Below are 25439 nucleotides of genomic sequence, written 5' to 3' on the forward strand. Positions count from 1 at the left end.
CTGAGGCTTTACTTCCCCAGAGACGGTGAGGAAAGTGTCGGCCTTGTAAATGATTAAGGAAAAGTTTTCAGAGTTGACGAGAAAGTCATCAAAAGTCGCTGTGAACACCAGCTAGCTTGTCGCCGTTGACCTTGCGGGTCCCCGACGTCTTCTATTTACTCTTCAGGCTCAGGGAGCTTGCTAAACTGTCAGTCTTGCAAGCGAAAAGTTTAGGTGAAGTCAAGTCAAGTCAAATTTATTTATATAGCCCTTAATCACAAAAATGTCTCAAAGGACTGCACAGGATTACAATGACACAATTACCTGATCTTAAACCAACATGCGGGTGAGGAACAACTCAAAACCTCACCGTGAGGAAAAAGAGAAACCTCGAGAAGGGACCTCACAAGTGGTATCCCCCTTTCAGGATGACCAGGGTGAATTACATTTAGCATTACAGTACACAAACATAGTAAACACTAGGTAACATGTTGAAAATTTGTCCGGAAAGTGCATGATAGCAGCGACGCCCCCAGCCTGTGTTGTGGTAAATACACTTGCATTTGTAGAATAGATTTGCATACATTTAGAAATTTAGAAAGACTTGCTTACAGTTGTGAGAAAAGGTCGTGTTGACATCAGTTCGGGAAATTCTTGGCAGACAATTAAGTTTCCTTGAAGATAGAGTGCAAGGAACGGGAGTCTCTGTATAAACTGACCTCAGGTTGTTTGGAGGAGCCATCTCCTTGTCTCCTTATAGGGAGGCGAACGAGAAAAACAAAATTCCGAACTTGATACGTGATACCGGACCGCCTTTTGGGGTGTACTCAATTGAAGCTTTAAAAACATTGCTATGTCCCGATTTCTATGAGACCTTCATTGATGCATCAATAAAGTTGTATCTCCCTCCTACGAAGCTGGCTTCTGTCCATTTTCCTTATCCACATATGAGAAGACTTTTCTCTCGATTATCGAACCTGCAATTTCCCCAACATTTCAATGGCGCCCAACGTGGATTTGGCACTTAAATAAACAGAAAAGGGAAAAGACTTCTCAGTGGAACTGTCTCGAATGAGCAGTTGAGGTAAGGAAAGTTTTTTCTCTCCTTATTTCAATTTGCTTGTCGAGATTCGTGGAAGGACGGAAGCCTGTGACGTGGGAGCTAAATTTTGAAAAGTTGTGCACGTGGATTTTCCGTCTATAGTCAGGCCCAAGTTCGGACGGATGAGATACATAGACTGAGTTGAGATTTTTGTCCGACAGGAATTCTGTGCTCAGAGAATCCTGTTTGTTGTGGGACATGGCTGCTTGGAAAAGAGAACAAAGGATAATTTACCTGGATAAAAGGTGCAGCGGCGTCGGTATTTGTAGATTTATAATTGTCTTGAGATCTGTGTAAAGGCGGTGATGAGACGTCATCATTTGCTGAAGTGACAGTTCGAGAGTAGACGATCTATATATGGTTAATACGGGGCATGTTTTATGTGTTTCCCTAGTCAATTAAGGATTGGGAGGCGGACATGTGACCTTGCACTTAAGAAAAAGTGTGGTGCATGGAACCTCGCCATTTTCTACAATCTGAAAGGTTATACCGACGTTAGAAAAATGAGCAGTTAATTAGATGTTGTATTATTAAGATATATTCGCATAGAAACAAGCGATACAAAGAATGTGTGTGTGAGAATTGCTGACATGTTTTCAGTCTGGGAGATGTCTCATTCGGGAATGTTGGCTGTTGGTGTGTGCCAGCTGGCGATAATTGTGCGTGTGTCTCTCTGTCTGTGGATGTGTGTTCTGTTCGGTTCGGTTTCTCCCCCGCCCGCCTGAGTGAGTGTGTGCGGGTGATTTATACTTAACTGTTTAAGGGCTAGGACGAGGCTGTGCGGAGGAGAACCTTTGTTTCTTTTTGTCTTTTTTGTTTTTGTTTTGTTTGGCGTTGGGAGGGGAGTTAAGGACGTATGGGTGAATGATGGAGTGACTGCTTATTCTCGCGGGCGAGGACACAGTGGTAGTAGAGAGTGGTTTAACGGCGTGAGTGGTTTTGGGAATCAGTGAAACCGGGATGGAAAAATATTGCGCGATTGGTGTGTGAGATAGGTGTAAGATACTTACGTTACTGGGAAATACATTGGGATGAATGATTCGTCCGGCGCTTCGTCTGCGTGTGGCCTTTTAATTTGTGAGATCTTGTTCCGTTAAACGTGATACGTATAGTTTGGGTAAATTAAGGAAATGATTTGTCAAGCATTTTCAAAAGACAATGAAGAGCAGATTACTCGATCTTGAGGAAGACCATGAAAAATTTAAGAATTTAATTGCTGAGGTGATGTCTTCATGGTCATTTAACCTAGACTAAACATCCGAGTTTGTAAACATGACCGATTTAGCAGGATTCAGAAGTCAAACGGACTGTTGAAAAGGGCTGAAGATGGACAAAAAAACAAGCAGAGAACAAACAAAGACGTTCACTCATCCATTGTCTGCGCCGCTTGTCTACAGCAGGGTCGTGGGGACACTGGAGCACATCCAGGCTGTCCTCAAACAGTGAGCAGGGGGCAATCTGAACTGATTGCAGCCAGTTTCGAGGAGAAAGAGGTAGACAACTGGGCACCAAGGTCAGTGTGGCACTGATAAGGCTCATGGACACATTCCTGCAGCGGATTACGAGTGGAACGTCACAATGGACTGAGCCAGACGGCCGAGGCCGTCGACGGGGCGGTGATAACGAACAACACGAGTCTGCATTGAATCACGCTAGGATCTTGTTGATTGACGTGGTGTTTACAAATCTGAGGAATATTGATACGTTTGGATTGTAAATTATTTTATTTTTAACACAGGAATACTGCTAAAATTGTATTTTGAATCTGCTTTCCAGGAAAACGGTGATGTGTCTCCAGATGCAGGATCATCAGGAGGATTATTAAGGAGAATAGGTAACAGGGGAATACCTTTGACTTTATATCAGTTGCATTAGCACAATTTAAAATATTGTGCAAGGGGGGAGGTGTCTCCGTATTTACAGGCCACGGTAGACGAAGTGCTCAACCAGCATATGAAATTTGTGCAGAGAATAATAATAATAGGAGTAATAGTAATAGGAATAGGAAGGAATAATAGGAATAATAGGAGCAGTGCCATCAAAAGATCTAGGTGCGGAAACAGTAATTAGGTTTTTGATTAGAGAAGTTATTCCGCGATTTGGTATACTGTCTGAAATAAGCTGGGATAGTCGTAATAAGCATTAGTTCAAAAGGTCGTGGAAAGAGTAAATGGAATATTAAAATCAAAGATAAACAAGATCTTTGTGAGTACTAGGCTCAACTGAGGGGATGCGCTACAGTTAGCGCTGATGAGTTATCGCATGCAAACTCATTGGATCACGCATTTAACACCGCATGAAATGCTAACAGGCAGACCAGCGCCGCATCTGGGAGGTCCCTATAAGGGGCCGCCACTTGAGCAACTACAAACTGAACTGAGAGACTGTATGAGACAATTGACGGCTGTCATCTACCGGCTGGTTAAGAGACAAGAGCCCAAGGTCGAACAACCATTTGAAAAGACGTCCCAGGGGATCTCGTCTACATCAAGGTTTCGACGAAAGTGGAACCATCCGAGGCGTGAGGGACCGTACACCGTCGTGAGGGCAACGCCGGCCGCAGTCCAGGTCGAGGGCAGCTCAACATGGTACCATCGGAACCACTGTACCACGGCTCACGCTGCCACCGTCAACGAGACCAAGCAAGATCAACAGGGCAGTAACGTTAAATTAGGAAAACAAGATGTGGATGACAAAGCTGTGTGTGATAATAAATTGTCTGATATGGTTGTTACTAGGAGCAGAGCTCGAGAAATCGCAGCGGCGAATGGAAATTGCGGGTCCGAAAGTGCAGCCGGAGATCCAAAAAGCGACGCTGCAGTTGCAGACCATGACGCATCATAGAGACAGCAGCCCGGTTAAGTGTGACACTACTGTACAACATGCCAAAACGGTTGAGGATTTGGAAAGTACAAGTACATTTTACCTCATGAAGGGCTCACTGGCCCTGAGGTATGGAAGCTCGAAATACCAACATTAAAATATTACAGGAAAAGAGAAAAAAAATGTGAGATATGACGAAAATGTGTAAAATATAATTTTTAAAATATGGTGTCATAAGAAACATGCACTCGAAATATTTTAAAGGGACAGTGTGTATAAATTGACCCCAAGATGTCTCTGCGCTGTGGAGTGCAACCGAAATAAAAGTGCTTAACAGGATAAATAAGGAGAGTCACAGTGCCCAAAGAAGCACTATTTTCTTCTAATTATTGTGTCATATCCACTGCCTCTAGGTGATGCTCATGTTATGGAAAACTCCAGTAACTCCAGTTTACAGTCACGTGGTCACACCAGCAGTCCCTGTTTTGGATGTAAATTGCTAAAAATACTTTATAAGAAAGCTGATTAAACGATTTAGGTTCACTATCGAGACATTTTTAATAGAAACTCACAGGAAAAAACCTTAACCCAAAACGAACGTTTTATCCAGAAGCTGTAGCAAAGCAACTCAAACGTTTTGATTGGGTAAGTGTTAGGAACTATAAACAGGACATGCGCACTTTTACTCCATTGCCCAGCGCCTGTGCTAAAAGTAAATACGTAAGTATCTTCAGTTGTAGGAATTTTTGACATTTTCACAAAATAACTTTGCTTGCATCAGGTTTTGGATCAATAATTTGAGACAAAATGACAGACAAAATGAGCCTCAGCACTCATAAGTGACGGCGGGGGGGAGTCGAATTTTAAGTCCTGCACCTCTATTGATATGGAACACTCAAACGTCACACAGTGAAATTAAAATCGCTGAAGGAAAATACCGTAGAAATACTACGACAGTAATACGGTAATACAGAAATGCCCCTAGAGGTATACTAAACAATATCACAAAACTAACGATTCAATATAGTGCTTTAAAACAAAGACATAGTACACTACATCAATTAAAAATAAATAACTACAGAACTAAATACCAAGTTAAGTGCAAAAGGGGCATTTATGAGCCGGATCTCTTCAATGAATTGAGAAAAAAAGCCGTTTTGTCTAATGAAAAAGACTGACTTAACCAATTACCAACAACAATGACGTAATCTCGAAGCGACGAGATCTCATTAGCTAAGATCGGCGTGCAGAAAAATAAAAACTCATACAGCAAAACCAAAGTAACGATAAGGCTTGTAATGCGTTGAATCTTTGTTAAAGAGGAATTAAATGATAATGACAATTTAAAGGAAAAGGTTGCGTCCCCAGCATGAATGATGCATCTGGAACACAGGTACATGGTGAAATGAAAACACTGAGTGTATAATACAAGATAATTATACAAAATAGTTTAGAAAGAAAGAATGTTTAAGTAACAAAACTAATCATCTCTCGTTGAATATGCGAATGGAAAAAGGGTAAGAACTTTTAAGACGTGTAGTTTTGCTCCTAATAAAGCAGGGGCGAGTAAAACAAAGAAGACGACTGGAAACCGTCCATAATTTTAGTGTCCATCTTTTCGTTGGTTATAAATGGACAAATTCAAAAGAGGCGTAATACGTAAAAAGATTGTTTCCTTAGTTTTTCTCATATTCAATAATAGATTACTAGTGGAATGAATGATTTCGAATCATCAAAAATTGAAAGAAGTTTGAAAATGACGACATATTAACTCAGGGAAGAAAATTCGAGACTAGAAATCATTAATAACGTAGCTGAAGCTATTTCAGTCACTGAATGAAATATTTCTTTTAAAAAGAAAAGGAAAAGAAAAAACACAAGTCTCTAAGACTATTGCGTAAAAACGAAGATTGTTGCGCGGAATAAAAGATTATGATAATAATATAAAATAAATACGAGTCAACAAGATAATTCATAAGTGACAAGTATGTAGTGCTTTATATTGAATCAACAACAAGAGATTATGATTACAGAGAGATAAAAAGACAATTAGGAAGTTTTGACATTGAGTTCGAGTTGGCATTTTTTAAGACAATTGATTCCACACTGAATTTCTTTTAGAATGAGTGTTACGTTCGACAAATGATTAATAAATGTGAAACAAATGCTGACTTATGGTTTGGTTAAGTTAAAATGAAACAATGTCTATGGAAAAGAGCATTTTTGTTTTAGAAGACAATGAGAAAAAGATTGATCAATCCTGGAAAGGATTAAAGGAATTAAAAATAACGGATTAATGGATTTCGAGACATATGGTGATTTAAAAATATAACTGCATGGGAAATGAATGGATAGAAATTAATTAAACTAAGATAATGTCTACGAGTACTTAAATTTACAGAAAAATTTAGAAATGTAATAACCTGGCTAATTTACTAAAACATCTCAGTACGTAAGCATGATAAAACTTAACGAGACTCTAAGTGCCCCTGAATTCCACAAAATACTTAACCTAGTATATTGATTTGCCCTAATTCTGAAAATAAAAAAAGGAAACACTAAGACAAATTTTAATGATTTAAATAAGAATAATTTGCTGAAAATTGGGTATGAAAAACTTGCGACAAAAATATGAAAAACAACACATTATGTAGTGTTTTTGGAGTTCCTCAGGGTCTTGGAAGGCACTACATATATGCGCATCATTTATGATAAGAAAGAATATACCTTTACGGACATAGTTACAAAACGGGTTGACATATTGTAACTGACAATTAAATTTGGCATGACACTCCATCTTCAAAGTTAGGTAAAGGAACGGAAAAGATAAGGTTATAGTTATAATTAATACAATATTTACACAAAAATGTGCATGAAAAATGTTACATACAGTTGAGGTTTGTGTAATATGCATTTGGTCTAAAAATAGTCATTGTAGTGCAAAAAAGTTGTCAGCATTGTGCAAAACATATAACAGTATTTTTATAGATAAGCTATAAAAATAAAAGAAAATTATTAAAGGGATGAATATCTAATTGAAGGCAAATAAACATAGACATAACATGTTGTTTTGCTTTAGAATAAGAAGATACATACCACACAATACATAAAAATTGTATTATAGAAAAAGATGCTGAGCACAGGGCTAAACGATTTAATCAAATACATTTTTCCACAATTGGGTCAGAATTAAACCTCTAGGGTTTAATCTAGCCATTCATGTGCAGTTAACCAAAAGAGAACAAGAAATGAGATGGCAAAGTATTACAATAATGTAAATCCTACTACAGAAATTCTATGAAATTACTAGAAAACGGAATATAGAGCTTGAAAACCGGGACATAGTATATGGTACTGCTATAACTCTAAAAAGACTACAGAAATTCTGCAAGAATACTGCTACAAAACTACAACAGCATTAATACCAGCGCTACTAAAAAATTCCTTCAAAAATGCTATAACAAACTTCGAAAATATTACAGAATCTTATTTTGTAAATATTATAAGATACTACTGCAGTTAAGTGCAGACCGGACCAGAACTCAATCGCTTAACGACCAGTTACTTTTATTTAGCAAAATTGTCCAACGCTCAGGGACAAAACAAACAAAAACTGGCTTACAGGCAAACGGGAACTCAGACTAGGAATACTCATAAAACAGGCTTTTACTCAGAATGGGCAAGCCCTTAAGAAGGACACACGCAAATCAGACGGTCGCCACGGCGACCATGCTGGACATGACAGAAATACTGCATACGTGCACAACTACAATAACACAGTTGTACCTCTACTTATACGTTTAATTGGTTCTAGCAGTAAATATGGAATGATGAAACTATTGTAAATCGAAACACATTATCAATTTGAAATTGATTGAAACGGGATTAGTCCGTTCCGAATGCAACCGAACCTTGTTGAATCAACTGCAACTGCCCTGAAGGTATGCTGGTGTTCAGTAGGGGTTCGTAAGTATACAAAAAATAAATAAACATGAATTCAATATAATGAAATATAACATCATAATTGTAAATGAGAAAAACTGGGTGTGTCCCCAGGCTCGTGACGCCAAAAGTTTGCCCACCCTTGACTTAGAACCATTGTTTTGGGACGATGGACTGGTGGTTAATTGCACTTTTAGTGACAGATTCTTTTTTTTTAGGTTCTTTCTAAGAAGCAGAATGTTGGAAAAAAGTTAGAGCTGTTTATAGGTGATGATGAAATAGGTCAATAAATTCTCTATAGAGCGTGCCGTCTCGTTTGGTCTCATGTTATAGTCGTCATAGTTCCATTCCACTCCATTTAGTTATTAATATCGATACGACGAAACACACACACACACGCACACTGCTGTCGTCTTAATAAAACTGAATCGTCTCCAAGTCTCTGCACCACACAACACAGTGGGCACAATCCCACTCTCAGTCCACTCTTGGCGTCCATACTCATTCTCTTGTTGTTCATCACTCTCCTCAGAGCACCCAAAACCTTGCTTCCTTGATTGAATAGAAGGACGTGTATAAATAGTGCAATTCGCGATAGAAGAAAAATTTGAATTACTGAAATTCCGAGTATTATGGGATGAGTCAGACGAAAGAGAGACGTGCAACCAGTCGGAGTGCCGACTGAATACCAGAAACCAAATATGTTAACGAAAGTACAGACTAAAGTGACGGATAATAGGCCAAACCTTAACGTGACGATACAGGCGAGAAGGGTACCGACACACCAAAGTCCAGAGAAACCTACACCCACGGCGACAGCACTGAACAGTGAGGTTACAACGCCGACGGCCAAAAATAAGTGCACGGCCAGTACGTAAAATTCAGGAAATTGTGTAGAAGACCTAACTCGGTAGTTGTGTAGGCGCACGGCCTCAATGTGCACTGACTTAATTTGACGAATTAACTTAAATTTTTGTGGGCCCTCTGTCTTGTCATATGTTTTATGTTGTTCAATGTTGTAAGTGTTTGTATTCTTTCCTGTATTCTTATCTTTCTTGTCTTATATGGTTGTCCAGCGCTGGCGTTTAATCGGCCCACGTAACTGAAAGGATTAACAGAAAAATATCGAAGGAAAAGGAAAAAGGGAAAAATAAAGTGCTCATTGAGACGAGAAAAACGTTTTTAAAAGAGTAAGACGGTTTAAAATGTATTTTTTTAAATAGAACCGATAGCACGTCTCGTTAGGAATCGAAAACGTTCGTTTTTTTTTTTTTTGAGAAATCGTTTTGACGCTAAGGGTGTGCAACATAACGTCCGAGAGCCTATGGAGTTCCCAGAAAATAAATGTTTTTCAGATTTTTTTTAGTTTTTTTATTAATTACACTAACGAGGCCTTTAGTACAATAGGAGAACAACAAGATTTTTATCTGGCAACATCAACAGTCGGGAAAACCTACACTAGATAATGGAGCATCTGCAAGAAGGGACACATATGATGGTCTGGACTACATACAATGTCAAGTGGCACTATTGTTAAACACGCAACACACTATAGCGCTAGGAATAACAGCTGCAAATATATTGGTTTCTAATTGTGATTCTTTTGTTGGTATGTCACACTGCCGGGGAGTATGCTGCTGTCTAGGATGGTCAGGATGCATCGTCGCTTCCGGGTTTTGGGCTGCATGGAAACTGCGCGTGATGCCTGCTGGGATGAACACTCACTCCAACATCTGACTTCACGACACCCGTTGACGAATACGACAATGCATGGTCTTCAAAATGTTCACGGGGGTCAGGCCAAAGGCCAATGTGTGTACTGTATCACTATCCAATCATGCACTCATATTGGAATGTATCAACGACTATTACCAAAATTTGTTATCGCTTGTCAGTTCGTTTATTCATTTACCTTTATCACGTACCGATCAGCCATCGACAGTCTACGTGTGTAATCCGATATGTACGGATAAAGATAAATGAAGGGGGGGTTAGTGCATAGGTCAGGTGTTTGGAGTGTTGGAGGTTTTTGTAATCAAAACATGAATAACAAAAGTTGGAATAATCGCAGCAGGCTGACCGCCAGAATTTTATTTTATTTTTATTAATTTCCCCAACACCTGTAAACTAGTCCAGAAAGTCTATGACGGCCACGACGCAGCATCCCATCTCTGCCAGCTGGTCCATGCAGGGGTTCACATGCTTCAATTCAAACGCTGGTCCGCTGACTCATCTCAAATCGTCCTTCTCCTTCGTATCACCACCAGGCAGGCAGTCGGAAAAAGACAGGACAATACAGAATATGAAGTGGGCATCAATCATAAGCTTTGGAATAGAAGTGTGTCTTAAGCCTTGATTTAAAAACTTCCAATGAGGTTGCAGATCTTATCTCTGGAGGCAGGGCATTCCCGGATGGAGAACGCTCTCAAGCCTGCAGACTTCTTGGCTCTCGGAGTCACAAGTAGACCGGCATTTTCCGAGCGCAGTCTCCGTGGAGGAACATAGGGGGAAATCAAATCAGAGAGATAAGAGGGTGCAAGTCCGTGCAAACATTTATATGTTAATAAGGGAACCTTAAAGTCACATCTTAGGTGGACTTGGAGCCAGTGCAAGTTGGCCAATACAGGAGTAATATGCTCAGACTTTTTGGTTTTAGTCAAAGTCGAGCTGCTGCATTCTGAACCAGCTGCAAACTTTTGATGCTAGACATCGGGAGACCAGAAAGCAATTCATTACAGTAATCAAGCCGAGAAGTAATATACGCATGAATTAAAACCTCTGCATCTGATTGGGTCAGCATCGAACGAATCTTCGCAATATTACGGAGGTGGTAGAAAGCTATTCTAGTAATATTTTTCACGTATGACTGAAACGACAGATTAGGATCAAATATAACACCTAGATTTTTGACCGAGTCACTATGGGTGATATTACATTTGTCTAGGTTCAGGGTAGTGTTTGAAAACGACTCACCACAGTGAGCTGGACCAATAATCAACATTTCAATTTTTTCTGGGTTAAGGCGTAAAAAATGAAGTGCCATCCATCTTTGAATCTCAGTAAGGCAAGCCTCCAGATTTCTACAACTTAAATGTCCAGTTGTCTCCAGTGGCACATACAGTTGAGTGTCATCTGCATAGCAATGGAAACTAATATTATACTTGCGGATAATGTCACCAAGCAGGATCATATAAATAATAAAAAGAAGGGGGCCGAGTACAGAGCCTTGTGGAACACCACAGGGGACATTAAATTGTTTAGAGGTCGGATTGCCATAGTTAACACATTGCATCCTGTCTGACAGGTAGGACCTAAAACATGAGAGTACAGTTCCGGAGATACCAATGCATTCCAGACGAACAAGTAATATGTTGTGGTCGACAGTATCAAAAGCAGCACTGAGATCCAGCAGCAGTAACATTGGTGAGGCACCGAAATCTATTGCTAAAAGGAGATCATTGGTTACTTTAGCCAGGGCTGTCTCAGTAGAGTGCTTTGCCCTAAATGCTGACTGAACGGTTTCAAAAAGGTTATTTTCGGACCTGAAGTCATTTAACTGCTCTGCAACGACCTTTTCAAGTAATTTTGCAAAAATGGCAGATTTGACACTGGCCTATAATTATCTAGGCTTTCTGGGTCAAGTTTAGGTCACTTAAGCGTGGGTTTAATGACGGCAGACTTGAAGGCTACAGGAACAATACCCGAGGATAGCGATATATTAATAATATTTAAAACTGATGGTCCTAAGATCCCAAACAGATCCTTCACCAGTGAAGCTGGAAACGGATCAAGCAGGCAAGTAGTTTGTTTGGTCCTACTGACCATCGGTGTAAGACTATCAAGGGACAAATCATTGAAACTGGAGAATGTTTCTGAACAACCGCCGACACGGTCCTTACCTAACACCTCCACATCTTTGAGATAGAAGGAGGTTACAGAGCGTTCTTTTAAAATTTCATTTCTGATTAGTTGAATCTTTTTATTTAAAAATTCCATAATGTCATTAGCAGAATAAGTAGAACTATTTGGGTTAAGTTGTTGTCTGGTAAGTTTTGCCATTGTGTCAAACAAAAATTTCGGATTATTCTTATGTTTAACAATAATCTTAGAAAAAACGATGCTTTAGCTGAGGCAAGAGCTACTTTAAATTTCAGCAAGCTGTTTCACCAGGCCAGTCGGAAGACCTCCAGCTTTGTAGTGCGCCATTTTCGTTCAAGTTTTCTGCAACCTTGTTTGAGTGACCTGGTTTCTTCAGTAAACCAAGGTGTATGCTTCTTAAGGCCCGGCACACAGCCTTTCACGGGCATATCGCAGCTGAATCACGGCCAGATGTTTCTGCCCGTGAAGCAGACGCGGTGGAAAATGTGCAAAATTGGCTAAACCCGCTGTTTACCCGTGGTATGCCCGCGAAACAGATGCCGGCGACTGTTCCGCATCCTTATCGCGGGTAACTGCGGCTGCATCGCGTTTGACCGTGTTTACACGCGGTACACACTAATGCACGTGATAACACCGCGATACAGGCGCAGAACAAACGTGCTATGACCGTGCTCCACCCGCGATTACCTGCTAAAATTTCGCGTCCTACCCGCATGTAACCACGTCTTGGCCGCGGCCGTAGCACGTCCTAGCACATTCGTACCGCGTCTTTACCTCGTGTGTACCACGTGTGCCGCCCGCGGTTACCCGTGGTCTAAAGTTTTGAGCAGCGCAAAACTTTTTCGCGGGGCCAACCGCATGTGAATTTCTTACCGCGTGTAAAGCACGGCTGTATCACGTCTGTATCGCGATCTCAAAGCGTCCAACAGTGTCTGCTTTACGGGCAGAAATTTCTGCCCGTGTTTCAGCCTCGATACGCCCGTGAAAGGCTGTGTGACCGGACCTTTAGGTCGAAATTTATGCCTTAGGGGCGCCACAGAATCAAGGACATTAACCAAAGCAGTATTAGAGTTGTTTGTAAGTGAGTCAACAGACCCAGTGTACGAAGGGAAGGCTGCAGTTACCCTAGGTAATAGTTCTTATAAAGCTAATTCCGTTGTAGGACGGATATTGCGACTGCTGAAGCCTAAATTTTCCTTATCACAGTAAACATTAAACAGCACCTCACACTCAACAAGATAGTGATCAGAGATGGCATTAAGATACGGTAACACTGTAACATTTGAGGCTACTTCGCCACGGGTCAGAACAAGTTTTAGAGTGTTCCCATCTTTATGAGTGGGCACATCAACTATTTGATTGAAACCAAATGTATCAATCAGTGACTTAAAAGCAATTGCAAGTGAATTTGATGGGGAGTTTATGTGAACATTAAAGTCACCAATAATTACAACATTGTCCGCATAAGTTACTAAGTCTGTTAACAGTTCCGAAAATTCATCCCAAAAATTTGAGTATGGTCCAGGTGGGCGATACACAACAACTACATAAATTGGTGATGACATTAAGGACCATAACAAGTGCTTCAAACGTTTTAAAAATAGTAGGGGTACCAGGAGTAAATTTCAAGTTACCTTCCGATAAAAGAGCAACGCCTCCACCTTTTTTGCATGGTCGTGCCAAGTGCGAACTCACAAAGTTAGGGGGAGAAGCCTCATTTAACGTTACAAACTCATTTGGTTTTAACCAGGTCTCACAAAGGCCAATAAAGTTAAGATTGTGTTGATTAATAAGGTCATTGACAAGTAAAGCTTTAGAGGCCAGTGATCTAATATTCAGAAGGCCAGGCTTCAGCACTGTGGACTGAGCTGAACCCTTTCCCGAGTTTTGAACCTTAATGGCAACCTTAGTGATAACCTCCGCAGGATTATACTGCCAGTTACATCTAGTGCCTTGTACAGTCCTGTGCCTTGCATGACGGCAGATGCAGCGCGAATTCCATACCACAGGAATATTGTTGACAGATGGAGTAGCAGGATGACTAGTGTTGGAAATAATGTTATTTCTTCTCCCTCCTCACCTAACAAGGGAGAATAAGAGGTAAGAAGCACAGAAGAAGATGCTATAGAAGAGTACAGATCAGGGTGTGTGGTGCAGGCAATGGAACACTCTAAACTACAAAAACTATGTGAATTGCATGAATCGAGCATAGCGCTAGTTAGCTCTTGCATTACAGACTCCACACCCATGGTTACAGGTTCACTAATCACCTGTGACCTGGCATGCACTAGTGTATTCTGTCACAAAAGGCTTAAACAGTATTCTATACTTTTAGAAAAAGTGAGAGCACCTTCCCTGTTAGGGTGCATGTCAGCTCCCTCAAATTAGCCTCAAAGTCCGGTGCTCTGGCCCCAGAAATACACATAACCGTGGCTGGGGTGCTAAGCTTTATGTTACGGGTGATGGAGTCACGGTGCTAAGCTTTATGTTACGGGTGATGGAGTCACCTAGAACTAGGGTGCGGGAGCCAGTAGACCGGGGTGGGGTGAGACTAGCTAGGGGGCTGAACTTATTATGTGTCTGAATTGGCTCACCGCGATTAGCATGCCGTTTAGGGCTAGTGCTAACCGGACTAGCAGGTTCGCTACAACCCAGGCTAGCAGTGGTGTCTGTGGCATAACATTTTCCTTTTAAACTGTTCTACCTCACAGACACGTCCCTCTAGAAGGGCTACTTGCCTACAGAAGCGGGAGCAACCTTTACAACAACCCATACTGACTTGTGAGCAGTCGGAAGCCGAACAGCGTCTTAGCAGCCGTGGGAGGGGTTGCCCTTCACCAGCGATCGGCAGCAGCACGACTGTAAAACAATTGTGTGCGGCACTTACCTTACGCCAATCGCCCGAGATACTTACCTGAAACTTTTCAACTGTTCAAGATAAAAAATCTCAGTCCAGAATTCTGCTATGGTAGGAATCTGAATCGATCTCGTAGTCGCGACGACGTGAGCAACACAAAAACTCGATAACCCAGAACCGTACGTTCAGTTAATTCTGCCGGAGAAAATTTAAGCTGAATAAGGACATTGAATGTAAAGTATTGTGCTTACCCTGGACCAATCCTGCTAGCCTGGGTTGCGCTTACATGTGTCCCCTGCTGTCCAGGTCACTGACAGGAGAGTTTTTATGTCACTAATGTTTTGTTACAAGCCTACTTGGGTGCACCTGCAGGGGTGGTGCAATTCCGTTGGTCCTTTTAGGCTTTTTTATCCACCAAGCATGTCCAAAGAACATTGATTGCAATAACGCCATTATAATAAACATAATTTTTCCAGTGACGTAGTAACCTAACTCATTACGCCGTTACCGTTACTTTCGGTCAAAAGTGGTGCATTACTCTTGATCAATTGCGACGAGGCGTGTTGGCGTGGCTGGGTGTTTACCCTTGTGTCACTCGCAGGTAAACCACAGCATACAACTCTAAACATTAGGGGGCATGCTCAGTAACAATGTGGCATTATGTGTCATGTAGTTCTTATGTTATTAAGCACATATCATCACACAGAAAAAGGGATTGGATAGTCACTTTGTATTGTTTTATTGAGTGAACTTTTATTTAGAATTCAGTTTTGCAATGTCAAAAAATGATCAAACAATGTCAATGTCAATCACACAGATATGTTATTTGGCTGATACTGCTGGAATGTAATGTTGGGAGGGCGGGCTATGGCTTCATTTGTGCATCAAAGCTTGCCGTCACAACTTCACCACAGGGGGTCCACGCCTCCCGGGAGACCGGAAACCAGTGCTGGTGCACGTCTCACCTCAAAAGGGCGGTCTGAATTTGGCCAGGCACAAGGGAGGACAGCATTCCTGACAAGAGGGGCTGGACCAAGGCCCTGGCCGGTCCTGGCCAGGTCTCAGATCAACGGGCAGCCGAAGAGCCTTGCCAGGTTGGCAGCCAAGCTTGATTAAACCAGTGGGACAAAGCCAGCTACCTCAGAGAAACCTCAAGACACCAACAGTCAACCTCTCCTTCAACACTCTGCATCCTCTGGTCATCGTCCCAACCGGCTCTCGAGCCAACCAGGATTCCTCATCGCTCTACAGCCGAGGACATAAAGACTGGGCTGTCATTGTCATCAAAGCTGAACTTCGCAGAACATCTCGGTGTGGCTCGGTATTGGTATTGGTGCGACGTAAAAGGGGGAATTCTATCAAAATACAATAACGTAATAATCAATCCAACGTTGTTGTCTATCCAAATGGTGCCAGTTTAGGTTCTCAACTTCTAGTTGTCTTTGTTTTATTTTCTTATTGTTTTGTGTTCTATTCAAGCTTCTTCAATATCTCTATTTAGCCCGCCAGGCAGGTCGGCTACTAACCTTTAAAGGCCTTGCACGCCCTTTACGAACGCCGTTTCCTAGAAAACTCCTGACGTTTCTCATCGATTTAAACAGAAGTTTAGGGGTTGGTCATGATAAGACGAAGCGTGATGGTGGCAAACGACAAGAGAACCTCAAAGAGAGTCATTAAAAGTCCTTAAAATCATGGGTTGTTCTCTGCCCAGTCTGGAGGACATGCTGACATTACTAAGAACTACACTTACCTTGGCCACCACCTCCTTGGCCTTTCATGGAAAAAGTCAAAATATTCAACAACCTTACAAAGTCCTCATCACAGCCAAGAAAAACATTGCCTGCTCTATGCCCTTGTCAGGAGAACATTGCTGAATGTATTAAATACTCCTTACAGCTGGGTAACCCTCTCTTCATCTTTGCATCATGATGGGCTGGTCTCTGCCCTGGTTTGGATATTGCCAAATGTATTCAACCCTCCTTTCAGCATGGCCGCCACCTCTTCATCTCTTCAGGAAAATAATAAAAATATTAAAAACCCAGAGTAATCAATACAGCTCAGAAAATCCTGTGCGTGGAGGACATGGCTGGCAACATTATTAAGTATTACACAAGGATTACACTTACGCTGGCCACCACCACCTTGACATTCTCATATAAACCCTAAACATACAAAATATAACACTACAGTACTGACTGAAGTGCTTCTTTCTGCCGCTACCGGCACGTGGTGGCGCTGTGAGAGGTCACCCAGCATCCACCCCGAAGAAGAAATACGCTTCCTCTTTCTAGTTCCTGTGTTGATATACTGTACTGAATCTCCAGCGCGCTAAAAACTTTGACATTTTTATTGTTTAATATCTTGTGAATTTATTCAATATGGTTGGTGTAAAGGGTAAAGAAGAGGCAAGACTTTTCTTTTGAAATGAAAGTGGAATAAAAAAGCTAAATGCGGTTGAGAAAATGGTCCGATCGCTTTTTTTTCTTCCACTTTCTCCAACGGAGAAGGAAGTCGCCTAGCTCTTGAAGCCCATCTTTCAAAAGTCAGTTAAACTTAACTTTATTTATCTTTATAAAGTATTTTATTTTATTAAACAATTATGTTTCAGGACAAAACGATGCAAGTTACTTACAAGCCTTAAACATTGTTGTATAAACCTTAAACAAAATATAACACTGAAGCAACTTACAAACAAATTCAACTTATGAACGATTGTTTCCGAACGATCGTTGTTTGTAAGTAGGGCAGCGTCTGTATAAACATAAATTAGGGAGCCTTTTTCGCATTTTTAAAAAAAATGTACAAGCTTCATTTCCATGGTTATCATGTTTTGTTTCCCCCTTTAGCATCACTACAAGTCTTGGGACGAATAGCTAAAAACATTCTAAACCGAACAAAGAAAGAGGAATTGAGAGATGGGGTCAACCAATAGTATATCCCCATCTTCATGATTTAATGACGCCAGCAAATATGGGACCTGCATCTTATATACCGTCAACAAATAGCGACCAGTTATCTTAGAAACAAGAAGCGTACAAGATACATACCGTAAATTCCGGACTATAAGGCGCACTTGATTATAACAGCTGCACCGGTATACAAGCCGCATGTATCCACATTTTGAACAGAAGTCCTTTTATACTGAATAGTTCTGACGATTAGAACTTATAATTCGATGTTTCTCTGTTGCTTGATTACTATCAGACGAGCCACTAGGATGAAACGCTTGCTTTCAGCGGAGGGGCTTAATTGAGGTCCTGACCTGATCGTTTTTTTTTTTTAGTTTGAACAAATTTATTGACACTAATAACAGAAAACAATCATGACAATCTCAACAGCAATTAAGCACATTCACAATATTATATTCCAATATGATGTTTTTACGGCAAACACAAAGTTAGGGGCCGGTCACACAGCCGTTTGCGGCTGAATCACGGCTAAAATGTTGCGGTTTTTTTTTGCCCGTGGTTGCCCGGGATGGAAAATGCGCAAAATTGGCTAACCCGCTGTTCATCGGTGGTATGCCCGCAAAACAGTCGCCGGCGACTGTTCCGCTTCCTCATCGCGTCATTTCTGCGTCATTTTCTCGTGTGGACCACGGGTATAAAAGCTCCCGAGCCGGTGCTGTGCCCAAATCCGACTCCTACGCAACACCCACACCGCCCCACCCCCTCGCGTGACTTTTTCATCCACGTTAACAAACGCATTTTGTAGAATACGATCGCACTTTATTGTTTAAATAAACGCGTTATGTAGACTAGGATCTCCCAATTGTTATAATTAGCTCGCTTTATAGTTTTAATAAGCGTTTTATATAGAATACGATCGCTTTCGTTGGAAGCGCAGCAGAATGCGCGTTCACGCGAGGGGGGGGAGGATTTTATATACGGTGTGCATTACTGTTCGATTACGTTCACAACAAATACAAAGACGGAGTGGATTAAGTTGTATTACATTTCCAACAAATGCAAGACGATGTGGTTTTAGTTGTATGTTCGCCATTACATTCCCTAAAAGTGAGGTAAAACGAGATAAAGGTGGTTGTATTAGCGAGGAGATGCAAAGGGGTGATTGTTCTATCTTCTTTATTCATTATCCATTATCGATAAGTTCATAATACGCTACAAAGCTTTGGAGCCGGGACTCTTACTCTCAACCAAAAGGCAAAGCTAAGGTCCCAGGATTAAAGCCTTGTTGCGAATGCACCGAAAGATTTATTCGAAATGAAGAGAAACTACGCTGACGGGGATCCATGTTCACCCCCTTGACGTCACGAGCACAAATGACGTGTGCTCGGCATTCGCGCTGTTTATACGCGGAGAAAGGCGCTTGACTGTCACACGCGTAACACGCTAATTTCACGTAATAACACCGCGATACAGGCGCAGAACATGCTATTACCATGCTCCACCCACGATTACCCGCTGAAATTTCCCGTCCTACCCGTGTGTAACCACGCCCTGGCCGCGGCCAGAGCACGTCGTTCCGCGTCATTTCCACGTCATTACTTCGTGTTGACAACGTGTGCGGTTTAACACGTGCTCAAACTTTTGAGCAGCTCAAAAGTTTTGAACGCGGCCAACCACGTGAAAATTTCCGACCGCGAGTAAAGCACTGCTCTATCTCGTCTATATCGCGGTCTCAAAACGTCCAACAGCGCCCAACAGCATCTGCTTCACGGCCAGAAATTTCTGGCCGTGGTTCAGCCTCAATACGTTCGTGAAAGGCTGTGTACCCGCGCTCTGAGGAATTGAGCAGCGCCAGACTTTTTCGCGCTGCCACCCGCGCGCAATTTTCCGACCTCGTGTTAAGCACCGCTGTATCTCGTCTGAATGGCGAGCTCAATGCGTCCAATAGCGTCCGCCTCAAAGGCAGAAATTTCTGGCCGTGATTCAGCCGTAAATGTCTGTGTGACCGGCCCCATAGGTTTGAACAACCCTTCTCGAAATTCTTATTAGCAATCAAGCATATTCACAATTTCATTATATAACATCTTTGTTAGTGTCAATAGATCCGTCCAGGCCAAAGTCGATTGTCCTCGATCTGAACAAATCCACAGACACCAACAGCAGCAAAAACAAACACGACAATCTCAACAGCCATCAGGGTTTTTGGGGTTTTTAAGGGTTATTGTTCTATCTTCGTTATTCATTATCCATTATCCGTTATCGGTCAGTTCATAATACGCTACAAAGCCTAGGAGCCGGGACACTTACTCTCAGCCAAGAGGCCAAGCTAAGGTCCGAGCCCTAAAGCCTTGCTGCGATCATTGCGGATGCACCGTTCCCGGAGGTACTGCAATACCGGGCCGATGCATGGAGTGGTCAGAAAATTCTGGCCGTGAAGCAGACGCTGTTGATATTGGCCCTGAAGAACCCATATTGGTTGCATCAACTTTTTCAACGTTTGTCATTTTGATTTTACGCGCTCTCCTGTTCGTCTTTCATTCGTCTTTCCCTCCAACGGGCCAATCGCTCTCTCTTTTTAGACCCCTTAGCTGCCCCCGGTGACTGATCACGAAAACATGATAACAAGCGCAAAAGTTTTGCAAAACTAACAGAAAAGTGCTAAAGAATTAAAGTACAACAAAATGAGACAAAATTAACAAACAAATGCATGAAACGTGAAAATAAATGAATAATGCAAAAACATGCCTAGGTGGTGTCCCCTGTCACAAGCATCCATTCAACATTCATCCATGCACTTAATTACGTGGGTCTCACACAAACAACACACGACAGAAAGACAATCTAGAAAATGCTGGGATTCTGACTAACATTTGAATTTCAAACGGAAGCCCCAAAACATGACAGCACGCAAACTACAAAAAATGACAGAAGCAAGTTGAATTGGTTTTATTTGCATTTGCTCTCATCTCCGTTTTAATTTATCCATGTTACGAGTCCTCATCTGTCCCCGCTTGTCCTTATTCTGGTTCCACCTTCCGCCTCCGTTTATAAATCACAGAGGCTCTTCTACATTTTTTTTGACCCAGATTTTTCAAACTATTGAATTGAAGGAGCTATTCCGAGTTATCTCACTACTATTTGTTATTTTTATTGTTTTTTGGACAACACATGCAAGTCACAAGTTCAAATATTTAGAACATAGTCAGAATATATAATAAATATACATTTTAACAAAGACTAATGTAGCAAGTTATTATTAGCATATTAGCACCAAATCTATCACAGCAAATGATTTCCACTAAAACCGAAAATGGAAAAAAAGAAAAAAAAGAAGATATTATTTTTTTATTTAAATAAATAAAAGTAAACAGAAACGCTTTTGTAATTGACATCATCAATAATTTCGTCAAAAATAACTATAATGGGCGAGCTTTCCGGTGACTAACAAACATTAAAAAGAGGTAGAGAGCAGACACAATAAATTTGTGCTACCACTTCTACAGAAAAACAGACAAAAACAGGTACTGCAACTTTTAAAACATGTATTTCCTGGACAAAGACATTTGATAAGCGTGATAGTTTAGTGTAAGTTTATCACATTATTTTTTTGTGCTAAATTTTGACATTCTTATTTTTTTGCATAATTTTTGGTCAGTGCTCTTAGATACCACCTTATCCTCCCCTTGTGATCAATGTCCTTCCCTATTTTTTATCAGTGCGCCACGTGAAGCAGCGCCACGTGTATTTAACTACGGGTACCAGGGCCACTAAATCTTCCTCAATATCAGACCTTTGCACTGGAAGGGGAAACACTCTGCAACAGCGGGGAGGAGACGGCGGCCAATCGATGGAAACAGCATTTGCATTTGTTTATTTTGCCTCATCTCAGCAGAATCACTTTTCTCATAAAGGATCCGCTCCTTGCAATTAGACGGAACGAGCTGATGGTGTCACGGCTTTGGACGGAGGATTTGATTTGGGCTGTTAATGGAAAGGAAATTGAAACAAATTGCGTCTTCGAAGAGAGGGATAAAGATTTCAAAACAGGAAAGAAAAAGTTAGGTATTGGGAATTACTGTTCGTTGGGACGGTGTAATTAAATTAATTGTAGCTGAACAATCGACTGTAAATTATTGGGGAAGCATAATTATAAAAACTATTGAATTGATAATGGGAAAATATGACATAAGTATATCCACAAGAATACAGATAGATTTTTAATAGAAGTTGTAGAACCACGTCTTTCCTCTATACCTATCCATGATGTGCACGGGGCATCATAGGGCTACACTGAGAATATTTTGATTTTCTGGAGAAGCTAAAGCAAAACTTGGTCCTGTCTCCTCTCAACCTCTTCCTAAAGTATGTGAGGCACATGAGAACTTGCCAGATTATAGTTTGATTTTCTAAAAATAAGCTTAACTTGGTTGTGTTTCCTCTCTGCTTCTTCGCAATCTGACTGGAACAGAGAGCTAGCTAGAACATATTTAGATTTCCAACACAAGTAAAATCACATCTTGTTCGTGTCTTCTCTCTACCTCTCCAGAATGTGTTTTAGGCCTCAGAGAGCTCGCCAGGATATATATGGATTTTACACAATTCAGTTGTGTCTTCTTTCTACATTTCCACAATATCCACCAGAAACCAGAGAGCATTGCAGTTATTATTGACACACAAAGTACGTATTGATCAATTGATTGATTGAGTTAAGCTCTAGTCTCGCAAACACTACTTTTTGGAGACACATTTATCAAAGTTGAGATCGCTAATATCAGTCAGTTGATGAGTCCCACTCTTTTTTAAGGTTTCACCGCCTTAAAAACATAAACTATTACTCCTGTCATTCCCAAGTCTTCAAAGATTGCACAAGTCCAAGCAGCTAAAGGTGAGGTCCCAACCTTCCTGGAAAAGAGCTGTTCTTATTTCAGCCTACTTGGCCGCTCGTCTAGATGAATTAATTCAATAGTTCATCACTTTTGGCAACTTAAGGAGAGAACGATGCACATTGCATGCTCCCAGTTTCCATGGACTTACCACGGCCAGAGAAGCGGATTTCATGAAGTAAATATTTTAGAAAAATATTTATGAACAAAAAAGGAATTGGGATCAGATAGTCTACAGCAGGGGTCGGGAACCTTTTTGACTCAAAGAGCCATAAAAGCAAAAAATATTAATTTTATTTTGGGAAAGAGCCACACCATATATTATGAGACAAATTTACTAAATTGCTAAACCCGCGCCCCAGACAAAAGCTTAGTCTTCAGCACATTTATTTTTGATGATTTGATAAAAATTATGAAAAGAGAATAATGCCAGAACCCCTGTCCCAAAATCAACAAACATACCACTTTAAACTTGTCTCTTTCTTGCAATGACTCAAGATCGGTTAAACTCCTTTTGACCCTTTTTTATCATACATATTGGTTTCAAAACCAGATGCAAGCATTTATTTTGTAAAAACGTCACAACATTCTGAGAATAGGGAGCCTTATGTGCTTACCTTTGGCGAGAGATGGGAAGGAGTGCTTGTACTTTTTGCATAGCTCCACCCATCCCTCCCACTCACCCAATCAAATGACTAAGTTCTCTTCCGGTGTTTTGGCGTATTTACAGTTCTGTGGATTCATCATAAGGTATCTGAACACTGAACACAGATTACATAGTGAACTTTTATATAAAGGATTCTTTAGCGTTGTACAGCTAAAACGAGTTTTTTTTTCCCCATTTTTTTATTGTGACACCTTGACTGTAAATTGTAGTGAAAAACGTGCCATATATATACTGCGAAGTAATCATTTGACAATAAATTTCGGTTTAGCTTTACGTGTAACTTAATAGGATAGACGAAACAACTTTTGGACAAGATGGAGAAATTTTGCATGCAATCAAATCTGTCTCTGAGCCACAGATACTCGTAGAAAGAGCCATATATGGCTCGCGAGCCATAGGTTCCCGACCCCTGGTCTACAGAAACAGGACAAGGAGGTTTACCAGGATTTTCAGAAATTAAAAACATCAAAGCTACTCCGACACAGTCTTGACTACGCATCCCTGCTACATATGTAACCGCGGTGTACGTGTCCCACCAAAGATCCACATTCACGCTGGACTGGATGATGAGGTTTTTATTACAGTTACTGCAAATGGATGAGTCACAACATTAGCTTTTCTGTTGGCTTTGATCTCTTTGATCTCATTGCAGTTCTCTCTGATAAGACTGCCAACCAAGCATATCAAAGAGCTTTCTTTTCACTTTACAGAAAATACATTTTAGAATATCACAATACATTTTTACATCTTTACATTTTAACAAGATACTTTTAACAAGAGATCGTATAGTGGATTTTTAACGTTTACAATGGATTCAACATATTTTTCTTTCGTCTAAATTTTAACCAACATCATCCTTTTTTAATGTATATGAAAAAATAGAAATAAAAACAATAATGAGTATAAAACGGGTAAAAGTTACCTGCAAATGGATGAGTCACAACATTAGCTTTTCTGTTGGCTTTGATTTCTTTGATCTCTAGAAGGGGAATTCATAATTTAGTAAAACAGAAACAAAACGAAAATAAACCTTAACAGCTTGACAATATCAATCACATTACTGTGCATGTTGAGAGATTTGTCAGCTGGGGTTATAATGTTTAAAATTAACTTCTTTTGTGGAGCACCAAAAGATGTGTCTTACCATTGCAGTTCTCTCTGATAAGACTGCCAACAAACACCGCCTCCCGGTCACATGTCAGAAGCCAAAACCAAACCCCACCCCATACCATCAGAAAGCACTGTTGGACTCATCATTGCAGGACATTTACCAAAAACTATACACATATTTCAGCAGGAATTTCAATAAAACAAAAGTTATTATTACACCCGTTACATACACCCCCCTGAAATTCTGCTAAATATGGGAGTGCTACACTAAACAGAAAAAAGTCACATGCCAAAAGTCCAAATACTGATGAAAAAAAGGACACGAAAACTGGTACAGTATTACAAGGAACAAACTGAAGTGCATGTCAGTTCTATAACTCTCCCAAAAAGGAGTGTGAAAAGAAAGGAGGCGATCAAACTCCTAACTAAGCACAGACTCAAAGATGCCTGTTACATCTCTGAAATATAAAACATTGTTCCTGTTGTTTCAAGTGCTCACATAGGCACAATTCTTGTTTCTTGCTCAAGCTCTGTTACTCAAACTGAAAGTGCATCTCCAAAGAACCTAAACAAGGAACTAGCAGATATTGCGGACACAGAGTTGTCACCTACAAACTGGTCATTCATCTGACAAATAAGACGACTGGGAGGCCTGATGGACTGGCGGACCCTAAGATCATAACGGCTAGGTTGAGTACAAATAACCTGAGCTTGAGGGTCTGGGACAGTCAAGTCTAAACAGTCAGTATCAGGGGAGACAGTGTCCGGACGGTCAGTGTTCAATGGGGTCTCGTCTGGGAGGACAGTGTCTGTTGGGCCCATATCCAAAGCGATCATGTTTTCAGAGCACCGAGGTGGGCTTTCCGTATTGTCACTTGCAGTATGATCATCATCTTGTTCGGGGATGTGCTGACTTCCTTGACTGGACGTACCGACTGTGAGAGAGTCAGACTGGACATCGGATTTGCTGTCTAGTGAGTTATCCTCCATCTCTGAATGAACTTGCTCTTCGCCTGACTGTATCACCCAGTTTACTGTACGGACATCACTGCCTTCGACCGCGTCAGGTAAATCAGGGCATACATCACTTCCATGCGTAGCAGCGTCACACCCTGAGTGTTCAGATTCTTTGGCCATATCTCCCTCACAGGACAAGGAGCTAACAGAGAGCAGCAAATTCCTGTGAACTACCTCTTTGCCCATCAGGCAATCCTTGACTCTATAGACATTGAGATCAGGCTTGACTGATATGACTTCATACGGGGTCGACTCCCACTTATCTGCAACC

Source organism: Urocampus carinirostris, chromosome 12, assembly GCF_059441175.1.
Source record: "Urocampus carinirostris isolate Australia breed hairy pipefish chromosome 12, RoL_Ucar_1.0, whole genome shotgun sequence".
Classification (NCBI taxonomy): Eukaryota; Metazoa; Chordata; class Actinopteri; order Syngnathiformes; family Syngnathidae; genus Urocampus; species Urocampus carinirostris.